The sequence below is a fragment of the Leopardus geoffroyi genome, chromosome B3, assembly GCF_018350155.1.
Source record: "Leopardus geoffroyi isolate Oge1 chromosome B3, O.geoffroyi_Oge1_pat1.0, whole genome shotgun sequence".
In the NCBI taxonomy this organism is placed as follows: Eukaryota; Metazoa; Chordata; class Mammalia; order Carnivora; family Felidae; genus Leopardus; species Leopardus geoffroyi.
In genome coordinates, this window is record NC_059337.1 from 118,527,221 (window position 1) to 118,539,603 (window position 12,383).

The 12,383-nt window shown below is 38.6% G+C and overlaps 1 protein-coding gene across 4 annotated transcripts in view; it reads left to right on the plus strand.

The window, feature by feature from the left end:
• Positions 1–12,383, plus strand: part of PSEN1 (presenilin 1) — a 73,861-nt gene that overhangs the window by 10,632 nt on the left and 50,846 nt on the right. The gene's annotated exons all lie outside the window — the stretch shown is intronic.

Consider the following 12,383-nt stretch of genomic DNA (forward strand, 5'->3'; position numbering starts at 1 on the left):
ATGCACAGTGATGAATGCAACACTGAGTGTAGAAATCCTAAGAGAGTTCAAAGGAGGGGCACCTGGGTGGCTTAGTCGGTTAAGCATCCTTCTTTGGCTCAGGTCATGATCTCACAGTTCATGGGTTTGAGCCCCAAGTTGGGCTCTGCGGTGACAGCTTGGAGCCTGGAACCTACTTCAGATTCTGTATCTCCCTCTCTCTGCCCCTCCTTGCTCATGCTTGCTCTCTCTCTCAAAAATAAACATAAACATTAAAAAAAAGAGTTCAAAGGAGAGAATCAAGAAAGGGGTGTAATTAGTGTTATGAGACACAGATGTCCAACCTGCCTGCAACTCTGTTAGCTAATCATTACAGATTGAATGTAGATCCCACAGATGGACTGTGAGATAGCTGGGAAATTGGTAGGATTTTTAGAGATGGAGCCAGAATGGGGGAACATAGAAGGCCAACTATAAGCTATGCAGGCTGTGAGGGGTCAGGTCGGGTGGGGTGGGATCAGACTTTCCCCTGTTAGAACCAGAGAGCAGAACCAGTGGTAGAAGGAAACAGGTTCTGGGTCAATAAAAAAGAATTATCTCATAATTTGTTGTACATCTGAAAGGGTGCGGACTGCCTTGTGGCTTACTGTGTTTGTCACTAAAAGCAGTTCCAGAGAAGGCTGGAAAACTACCAACCACATCTGCAGAGAGTTAGTCTGTGGAATGAGCAATGAGCTAGAGCACTAACTAACTAGATGGCCTGGAAGTGCCCTTCACACTAAGATTTAGGATTCCAATTAAGGGTCAAAATGTGAGGAGGAAGGCTTCACAAAATGTTCTTTGATGAATGGGTAGGATTAGAGTAGAGCAAACTTCTATCATCACTGATAGAAGAAATAACACTAGTGGAGGAAGAATTTTCCTAAAATATAAATAGACAGGGAAGCTGTATCCAGAGATATGTCATCAGAGGCAGGTCACACTGTACTGCCAGAACATTTTTAATCAAGTGAGATCGAGTTAAAATAATTATCAGGGGAAGCCCTAAAAAGGAACACAAGCTGTAAAGGGTAGTATGTAGTCCGAGGGGTGTGTGAAGGAAGGGAGAGGAGAAGAGTTTTTACCTCAGTTCTTGGTTGATAATGGGTGTTACAAAGACTGTTTTTTGTGGAAACATGTTTGTAACAGCAGCTCGATATGCTCCTTTTTGCTATTTCCCTGGAATGGATTTAAACCAAAAAAAAATTTTTTTAATGTTTATTTATTTTTGAGAGAGACAGAGACAGAGCATGAGCCAGGGAGGGACAGAGAGAAGGGGAGACAGAATCTGGAACAGGTGCCAGGCTCTGAGCTGTCAGCACAGAGCCTGACGCGGGGCTCGAACTCACCAACTGCGAGATCATGACCTGAGCCGAAGTCGAAAGCTTAACTGACTGAGCCACCCAGGCGCCCCTCCCCGGAATAGATTTTTGAAAAGTTAGCATGAGACCAGATTATGAAGTTCCTTGGTAGTTTCAATGTCACAGACTTTGTAAAACTGTTACTTCAGAGTAGGGAGAGGGAAAATGGGGACAGTCCCAACTTAGTTTCTGGGTACCCCTTCCTTAACTAGAGCAGCTCCTATTGTATCTTTTTACATATTGATCTTCTGTGGATCCATTTGAACAAAAGATTCCACCACTAACAAATTTTGGGGAAAAACAACAACAACAACAACAACAACAACAACACAGTTATATGTCACCTATTTGTTCCAAACCTTCCAAAGGTATCTCATCTCAGAAAAAATCAGGTCTGAGGTCTTGACCGGATTCTTCTCCTCTGCCCCCATCTCTATCTTATCTCTTATTAATCTCTCCCTTACTCAGTGCTTCCTCATTTCTGTCTCTGGGTCCTGGATTATTCTCCCATTCTTCTCAGATGGCTTTCTTCACTTGCTTTATTTAGGTCACCTCATGAGTCACCCTATCAGTGAGCCCTTTCCTTCCTCTACTCCCCTTCCCCACCCTACTACCCCTTATACACTTCCATGCTTTACTTGTGCATAGCACATATCAGCATTTCTACCATACTGTCTGCTAACTTGTTAATGTGTTTATCTGCCTCCCTTTACTGTGTAACCCTGTATCCCCAGCTGTGGGAATGGTGCTTGGCACATAGTTAGCTCTCCATTGTTAATGCAGCATTAACTTACATCCCTCACACTCAGGTTTTGTGGGGCTTTCATGGTATATATATATATATATATATATATATATATATATATATATTTTTTTTTTTTTTTTTTTTGTCTTCCTTGTTTTATACCTTAGTGATTGATAAATTGAAATAAAGGGTGCTGTAGAGGAGTTACAGTTGACATGGGATTTTTATTGATAATTACATGTACTCGTGTAATTTTAGCAAGTCTTAGTGCTAATGTTGTCAATGGTACCTTCCAGATCTTTTAGGGGACCACTGCCTAGAAAACCAGGCCTGATTTATTTAATTTTAACCCTGCCATTGATTATGGGATATCAAATAAGTTTATTTTTTGTTTATCTTTTGTTTATCTTCTTAAAAATGTTTATCTTCTGCAGCTTACAAATATCTTCTGTGTACATTCTCATACTTTCCAGTTACCATGGGATAGGTATTATTCCCATTTTGTACTTTAAACGCTTGTCCAAGATCACATAGAAAATTATAGGACAAACCTGGTACATAAAACTGTGCTTTCTAATGTCAAGCTTCCTCCAGTGTTCTTTCTGTTCTTACAACTATCTCTTATCCCAGGAAAATGTTACAATACTAAAAGGAGATATTGTATGAAAAAATTCTGGGGAAGGAAAATACGAAGTCTTGTGTATTCATTTTGCACCAGTGTACTTGAAACAAAACAAAACCAAAAAGGAAAAGAATCTCATTGTTAAGTTTTTTTTTTTTGCTATAAAGAAGCCATTGTGTACATGCTTTGGTTGGTTATGAAAAAATGGGGGTAAGTCCAAATTTAAATTGAATGTAGATGACTGTTTTTGTGGATTAATTGAAAGCAGTTCTTTTATTTCCCCTCTTGGAGAGTGGATTTGTTAGATACAAGCACATGAAGACAAGCCTCTGCAGGCATCAAAAGTCCTTATCAGGCTTATTTCTTTATTTGCTCAGTGGCTAGTTTAGAAGAATCACAAGGAAATTGAGAGATGTGGAAAGTTTCAGTCTTTCCATGCTGCTCAGGAAAGGAAACTAACATATTGAACGTCTTCAGTGAGTTAGACCCTGTGCTAGATACTGTCACAAACATTATTTAGTTTTAGGGCCATATATTTAGGGCCTCTGAATTAAAGTGCTATTAAAATGTTCTGTTAAGGTGCTTATCTATGATAATATATCATAGATATAGAGTGTGCATATAGGTTTTTTTAAATATTATAAAAATAAATGAACATTCATTTAAACACATTTTTGAAACTAGAAGGAAAGTAACTTTCTTACAGAATTTATTCAGATATCAGTGTAAAAAATGGACTTCTATTCCTTTACTCCGTCTCTTCCAACGTCAGGAGCATCTGTAGTCTTGAACTTATGGGGCAGTCCTTTGGGTTTGGGGGACCTATGAGGATTCAGGAACAGTGATGAATTGGCAATTAGCAGTTGTGGCCGAGTGACCTATAAATAGGCCCTTTAAAGGAAAGAACTCTCATCCAGGTGTAATTTGAAACAGCTGTTTGTAAGTTGGTTTCATTCACTTAATTTCTTAGTACCTCATTTTTCCCATCTGTATAATTAAGATGGTTTATTAGATAAATTCTGTCTCCTAAGTTTTGTTGTGACAAGGAGTTAGGGTGGCCAACTGTCCTGGTATGCCCAAGACCGAGAGGTCCCTGGAACACAGGGCTTTCAGTTTTAAAACTGGGACAGTCCTGAGAAAATAAGATCAAGGTGATTACCCTATGAGAAGTATAATGAAATTAAAATCATTTGGATCTGATTAACCCAGTCTTACTCAGTTAGATGACTTTGTTGTGTAACTTCAAGTATAATTGCAATGGTATATCGTTAGTGTTCAAGTAGAAGGTAACATTTAAAACATTTCTGTCTTTCCAGAAACAAAATGTTGCCCATGACTTCATTCCTCCATCCTTAGCAGATAGATGATGGGCTGCCTTAGCCCAGAAAAGAGGTTTTCCTTTTGTCAGCTATGGGTAATCTCATTCACAGTGAAGGGAGTTAGAGTTTGATGAGATTAGTCAAGAGAGCTGAAAAATTGTGGTCTTGTTTTAATCCAAATATTTATTTCTGAAATTTTTAATATGAAATATTTTAAGCGTATGCAGGAAGTATGACAAATAATGTAATAAGTACCCATTTACCTACCACCCAACTTTATTAAACTTTAATGTCTTGTCATGTTTGCTTTGTATACTTTGTTAATTTTGAAGAGTATTTTCACTAAGGTTTTTCTGTTTCTGTTATATATTGATCGTACATGAAATGAAATCCTCACCAAACTAAATTTGCAATTAATTTGGACAGATGGTCTAATTATATAACAGGAAGAAATTAAAGATAAAATTGGAGCCTCTCTCCCATATTCCCCTTCTTATTTTCCTGGCCTTTAGTTGCTATCCTGAATTTAGTGTTTGTCATGCTTACTATATTTATGAACATAAGCGATATTTAATATATCACCACTTTGCAGGTTTTAAAACTGTGTATGAAATATATGTGTGTATGTGAAAGTTGTAGCAGAAAATTCCCACATTTTTGAAATGCATAAGTACATGTTGCAGAAGAGACCTGTTTTTGGAATTTATGTATATATAGATGCATAAAGCTCTAGTTCATTCGTTTTTTATTTATTTTGTGAACATATAAAAATGATCTAGTTTTTGTTTATAAATATTTAATAGTTTTCAGTTTTTCACAGTAACCAGCAGTGTTGCAATGATACTCTTATTCATTAATCCTTCTGCACATGTAAGAGCTTCTCAATGATAATCACTATGATTGGGTATATGGATCTTACATTGTATTAGAGTTTGCCAGTATGTTTTCTGAAGTGGTTATATATCAAGAGCATACAGCAGTTTTCATTCTTTTATATCCTGGCCAGTTTTTGGTATTGTCTGACTTCGTGAGTATCAGTTGGATGGGTTTGAAATGACTCCTCAGGTTACTTTAATTGTATTTTCCTAGTTTCTAATAAGGTGGAACTTTTTTCCTTATGCTTATTGGCCATTTGCATTTCCTCTTCCGCAAATTGCCTGTTTATGTTCTTTGCCCATTTTTCTACTAGTTGTCTTTAAAAAAAATTTTTTTTTAATGTTTATTTTTGAGGGAGAGAGAGAGAGAGAGAGAGACAGAGTATGAGTGTGGGAGGGGCAGAGTGAAAGGGAGACACAGAGTCCGAAGCAGGCTCCAGCTCTTGAGCTGTCAGCACAGAGCCCAACGTGGGGCTCGAACTCACGAGCCATGAGATCATGACCTGAGCCAAAGTCGTACGCTTAACTGACTGAGCCACCCAGACGACCCTAGAAAATTTTTAAAAGAAGTTTTTGAATGTGAAGAAAAGTTGCAAAAGGACAGTGTGCTATTTGAGGAATATCTATGGAAAGGGAAGAAGCATTCAAGGTTCTCTGTGATGAGTGAGTAAGAGTAGTAGGAGAGTTAGAGCAACTGATGTAAAAGAAACTAAAACAGCATGCTAGCATTGGGTCTTTGAAAGCGCCTGTATTGATCGCCATATATTACATTATGCCCTCGAGGTATGTTTGTCAGTCTCCAGTTTAAAAGACTGAAATGTTTACAATGCATTTTAGAAAATTTTTCTTAAAAAATAGTAAGTTTTGGGGTGCCTGGGTGGCTCAGTCTGTTGAGCGTCTGACTCTTGATTTCGGCTCAGGTCGTGATCCCAGGGTCTCCTGGTTCGCGGGTTCAAGCCCTGCACTGGCGCTGTCAGCCGTACTGTAAACACGGAGCCTGCTTGGGATTCTCTCTCTCCCTTTCTCTCTGCCCTTCTCTCTCTCTTTTCTCCCTCTCTCTCTCAATAAGTAAATAAACATTAAAAAAATAGTTTGGTATGTCACAGGAGCTAAGTGGAGAATTCATTTTATTCTTTTTCCCTCAAGAAAGTGTGCCTTGCTTACTTAGAGGTGGCATTCTATCAAAAGTTTTTACTTTTTTTCCATTAGTTTACTCACCATCTCTAACTAGAAGCTAGCTAATGAGTCAACTATTTCTGACAGAGGCCAAAGCTTACAAGTTGTGAAATAGTTGAAGTTCTTCGTTTCCTAAATGTATTGTATAGTTTGGATATTAAAGTAGCTCTAACAAGAACATTATTTGGGCCTTTTTCTGTAGTTTGTGATCTGTCATAATCCTTAGGTTTACTTTTACTGTACCTGTTAAAATAGTTTGTAATGTTTTATTTTTCTGGTGCAAAATTTTGATGAGTAGAGCTCTTTTTCCTTGACTTGTCATCATTTTTTGCCAGAAGCCTCCATTTCATCTGATGTGACAGGAATATACTGGAACTAGAGGAAATTGAAAGTATAAACTTCAGAATAGTGAAAATTCATGTTTTGAGTTGGTGTAGATTTACATCTTTTATGTGGATTAGCTGAGACCTTAGTTTTCTAAAACATAGAAGAATTTTTTAGAGTAAGTCTAGGATTTTTTTATATTGTTGATTAGCCTTTTTAAAACATATATTAGAGGGGCGCCTGGGTGGCTCAGTCGGTTGAGCATCCGACTTCAGCTCAGGTCATGATCTCATACTCCATGAGTTCGAGCTCCCGCATCTGGCTCTGTGCTGACAGCTCAGAGCCTGGAGCCTGCTTCGGATTCTGTGTCTTGCTTTCTCTCTGCCCCTCCCCTGCTCATGGTCTCTCTGTGTCTCAAAAATAAAATTAAAAAATATTAAAAAAAAATTAAAATGTATATTGGAGCAGGGAGTTTCAAACCTTCTTGTGCATTGGAATCCTCTGGAAGAACCGTTAATAAAAATTATTTGACTCCTGACCCCAAAGTTACTGATTCTGTAAGTCTGAGATAGGGTTACAGAGTTTGCATTTCTGATCCATTCTCAGAATTTGCCAGTGCTTTCGGTCTGGGGTTTGAGAACGAATTATTTAGGTAAAGAAATGAAGGGAAAGTGACATCAGAGAAAAATGATAAGATCCATAAATGGGATTTTGGAATTTTTATTCATGTTCCTTTATTCTGACCTAAATTTTCTAGACCTTAAAGAAATAAATTGTCAACAGCCTTTTTGATTTACACTAGAAAATGTCAGTCCTTTGTAAATGAAATAGAAATAAATAAAATAGAAACCTTAAAGTAGTAATCCATTGAAAGATCAATAATGATTCTCTATATAAAGCAATTGCTGAAGTGTACTTATGTGAGTCCAATACCTTCAGTTGCTAAATTTATAAAATTACAGCATGTTTAGTCTTCAAAAATAAAGGTTTTCTGCATTATCTTTTTTTAATTCAAAACATTAAATGCGAAGAACTTTATTAAGTTGTTAGCAAATCATAGACTGATAGAACTAACCTCATTTCCCTTCCCTTCCCTTCCCTTCCCTTCCCTTCCCTTCCCTTCCCTTCCCTTCCCTTCCCTTCCCTTCCCTTCCCCTCATGTTTATTTTTGAGAGGGATAGGAGAGAGAGGGAGACAGGATCCAAGCAGGCTCTGTGCTGTCAGTGCAGAGCCCAGTGCAGGGCTCGAACCCTCGAACTGTGAGATTGTGACCTATGCCAAAGTTCGACGCTTAACCAACTGAGCCACCCAGGCGCCCCAGCAATATAAAATTATAAACTTAAGTGTGGCGATAACTGCCATGAATAAAGTAAAAAAATAAACTGGGCAAAAACAAAACAAATAGAAACAAACAAAAAAAGAAAAAAATAAACTGGACAAATTATTATTATGCTGGTAATGCATAATGACAGATATACCTTAATGTACAAAGAATTCTTATGAAGTCAAAAGAAATATGAACAATTCAGTAACAGCATGGCCAAAGGATTTGAACAGTACTAATATAAGAAGAAATATTAATGTCTGTAAATATATGAAAAGACTAGTTGATCAACCTTAGTAATAAGAGGAAACACAGAAGTGAAAACTTTTCATTTTTCACCTATCAGTGAGCAAGGATTGAAACCCACTATGGGGTGCCTTGCTGGCTCAGGGAGTAGAGCATGCAACCCGGGTTGTAAGTTCAAGCCCCATGTTGGGGGTAGAGATAACGTAAAAAAAAAATAAAAGAAACTCCTTGCTACTAAAGATATGGGAGATAGGCATTCTCATGTGTTGCTCATGGGAGTTTAATTTGTGTTTATTTGGTTAATTTTTTTTGATGTTTATTTTTGAGAGAGAGAGACCGCATGCAAGCAGGTGAGGGGCAGAGAGACAGGGAGGCACAGAATCTAAAGCAGGCTCCAGGCCCTGAGCTGTCAGCACAGAGCCTGACATGGGGCTTGAACTCATGAACTGCAAGGTCATGACCTGCGTCGAAGTTGGATGCTTACCAGATTAAGCCACCCAGGCGCCCTAGTTTCTGTTTATTTGGAAGCAAGTTGTCAATTGAGTCTGCAAATACATAGGCCTTTTGGAGATAATTTGGCAGTTAAGTCTAAAAATGTACACACATTTTGACCTAGGATTTCCACTTTTGGAAATTTATGTTATACAAATATTACCATAAGAGTGCCAAGAAATGTAGACAAGCATATTTGTTGAAACATTATATGTAACAGTGAGAATTTTGAGGTAATTTCAGTCGTGTGTTACTTATGGCTTATCCAATCAGTAGTATAAGGTAATGGTTAATAGTAGGCTTTTTTTTTTAAAGTTGATTTATTTATTTTTGAGAGAGAGAGCACGTGAGTGAGCACACAAGCCAGGAAGGGGCAGAGAGAGAGGGAGACACAGAATCCAAAACAGGTTCCAGGCTCTGAGCTGTCAGCACAGAGCCCGACATGGGGCTTGAACCCAGGTACCCTGAGATCATGATCTGAGCTGAAGTTGGATGCTCAACCAACTGAGCACCCAGGCACCCCCTAAGTATAATCTTTTAATTACAATAGTAAAACTTAAAGAAAAAAAAAAAAGCAGGGGTGCCTTAGTTGGTTGAGTGTCCAAGACTCTTGATTTTGGCTCAGGTCATGATCCCAGGGTCATGGGATTGAGCCCTGTGTTGGGCTCTGTGCTGAGCCTGGAGCCTGCTTGGGATTTCCTCTCTCCTTTGGCCCCTCTCCCCTGCTGGCTTGCGCAAATGCTCTTGCTCTAAAAAAAAAAAAAAAAAAAAAACAGACAGAAAACAAGGTTCAAAACAAAACAAGCACTACACTGTATTAAAAATACCTCCACAGTTTTTGCTGCTTGAGAAGTATTCTCCCTGTTTGAGGATTCACATGCCTTGGGTGACTGGACTTGTACTTGCATCCTGTTCTGAAGTAAGGAGAAGGGAGAAGGAATTAAAACAAAGCCTCTGAGTTTATCGTGTAGGAGATGTGGGGAATCTGGCTTCATAGGAACTCACTTCCCACATACTTACCATTTCCCAAAGGACCCCACCCTCCCTGACACTTACAACATTTATATAGTGAGTAATCCTTCCCTCTGCCACTGAAATGAAAGCATTTATAATGGCTATAGCACTTGTTTTTCTGAACCTTAAAAATAGCTTTAAAATTTTTTTTTTAGCACTTATTTATTTTGGAGAAACAGAGCACAAGCAAGGGAGGGGCAGAGAGAGAGGGAGACCCAGAATCTGAAGCAGTCTCTATCTAGGCTCTGAGCTGTGAGTCAGGACAGAGCCCAATGGAGGGCTCAAACCCATGAACTATGAGATCATGACTTTACCTGAAGTCGGACGCCTAACTGACTGAGCCACCCACGCCCCCCCGAAAATAGCTTTTAAAGGCAAAACTATGGAGGCGGTAAAAAAAAAAAAAAAAAAAAATCAGTGGTTTCCCAGAGTTGTAGTAGGGAGAGAGAGATAAATAAACAGAATATAGAGGATTTTTAGGACAGTGAAACTATTCTATATGATACTATGGTGGATACATATTATTATACATTTTTCAAAACCCATGGAATGTGTGACACAAGACTGAACCTTAATGTAAACTATGGACTTGGGGTGATAGTGACATGTTAATGTACATTCATTGATTGTACACTCTGGTATAGGATGTTGATGGGGTAGAAAGGCTGTGTGAGGGCAAGGGGTATATGTAAACTCTGTACTTTGTTTTTTTATGTTTATTTTGAGAGAGCATGTGTGCACCGGCACATGGGGGCTGGTTGGGGAGGGACAGAGAAAGAAGGAGAGGGAGAATTCCCAGCAGGCTCCACGATGTCAGCACAGAGCCGACCTGGGGCTCAATCCCCTAATTGTGAGATAATAGACCTGAGTCAAAATCAAGAGTCCGAGGTTTAGCCAACTGAGTCATCCAACGGCCCCATGAACTCTGTACTTTCTGCTCAGTTTTGCTGTGAACCTAAAATTGCTCTAAAGAGTAAAGTCTATTTTTAAAGATAGAAATGACCTACCAAGCTACACACACAAAAGGCCTATATGTTCTTTATCTTTTAGAAGTCTGTGCTAAAATATCTCTGAATGAAATGATGCATCCAAATTTGCCTCATACACAGGGGCAGGATGTATGGGAAAATAGGTGAAATAAGATTAGCCATGAGTTAATAATTGAAGCTGAGTGAAGGGCACATGGGACTTCATTTTACATTTCTGACAGTATTTGTTTTAACTTTTTCCATAATAAAAAAGTGGTTTTTTTTTAATCAATGCTAAGTCATCATCTTAATATTTAGCGGCGAAGATTTTTCATTTTGGAAATCTATTAGTAGTTCTAGTGTTACTCTCCTTATTTAACACTTTGAAAGCACCTACACACCCCTTTGAGAAAGACCCTTTATTTTTTAGAACAGCTTTATCGAGGTATAATTGGCATTCAGTAAACTACCCATATTTAAAGTATGCGATTTGATAAGTTTTGACATGTGAATATATCCTTGAAACAACCACCACAGTCAATGAACTTAATCACCCTCAAAGTTCCTCGTGTTCCTTTGCAGTCTTTGCCTCTTGCCTCTCCGCAGCCACTCCTCATCCCCAGGCAAGTACTGATCAAATTTTTGTCACTATACTCTAGTTTTCACTTCCTAGACTTTTGTACAGATGAGATCATACAGTACATACTTTTTTGTCTGGCTTCTTTTTCTTTTCTTTATTTTTAAATACTTATTTTTGAGTGAGAGCAAGCGGGGGAGGGGCAGAGAGGGGGACAGAGGTTCTGAAGTGGGCTCTTCACTGACAGCAGAGAGCCCAAAGCAAGGCTCAAACTTAGGGAACTATGAGATCATGACTTGAGCTGAAGTTGGATGCTTCGGTAGATGCTTGGTGGCCAACCGAGCCACCTAGGTGCTTTTCTTTTCTTTCTTTTTTTTTTTTTTTTAATTTTTTAACATTTATTCATTTTTGAAAGGCAGAGAGAGCTCGAATGGGGGAGGGGCAGAGAGAGAGGGAGACACAGAAACAGAAGCAGACTCCAGGCTCCAAGCTGTCAGCACAGAGCCCGACGCGGGGCTCGAACTCACGGACCGCGAGATCACAACCTGAGCCAAAGTCAGCCGCTTAACCGACTGAGCCACCCAGGCGCCCCGTTTTTATTTTCTTAACAGTGTTTTTTGAGAAGTGGAAATATGTCGGTTTAGATACTGATGAAATCTTTTGTATCAGTTTCTTCCTTTGTAGACTTTTTTTTGGGTGTCATATCTAAAACATCTTTGCTTAACTCAGGTTCTCAAAAGTTTGTATGTTTTCTTCCGGAAACTTGACAGTTTTAGGTTTTATATTTAAGTCTGTATAGTATAATTTTTTTGTACATCATATGAGATATGGAAAAAGTTCATTTTTCTCCATTTGGATTTCCAATTGTTTCAGTACCATTTGTTGAAAAATTCTCCACCAAATTGCCTTTGTACCTTTGGCAAAAATCAATTGTCTAAATATGTATCTTTTTATTTCTGGACTTTCTGGTCTGTTCTGTTGGTCTATTTGTCAGTCTTTTGTGCCACTACATTTTCTTGATTATTGTAACTGTATAAGAAGTCTTGAAATCAAATAGCATTAGTTCTCTAACTTTGCAAGTTGTTTCAGATAGCATAGGTCCTTTGTATTCCCATATGGATTTTGCAAGCGTTTCTACAAAAAAGCCTGCTGGAATTTTGACTGAGATTACATTGAATCTATAGATCAGTTGGGAGTGAGGTATTGGTATAATTGACACCTTAACAGTAATGAGTCTTGGAGAGCCTGGGTGACTAAGTTGGTTAAGCATCTGACTTTGGCTTAGGCATGAGCTTGTGGTTCATGGGTTTGATCCCAGCACA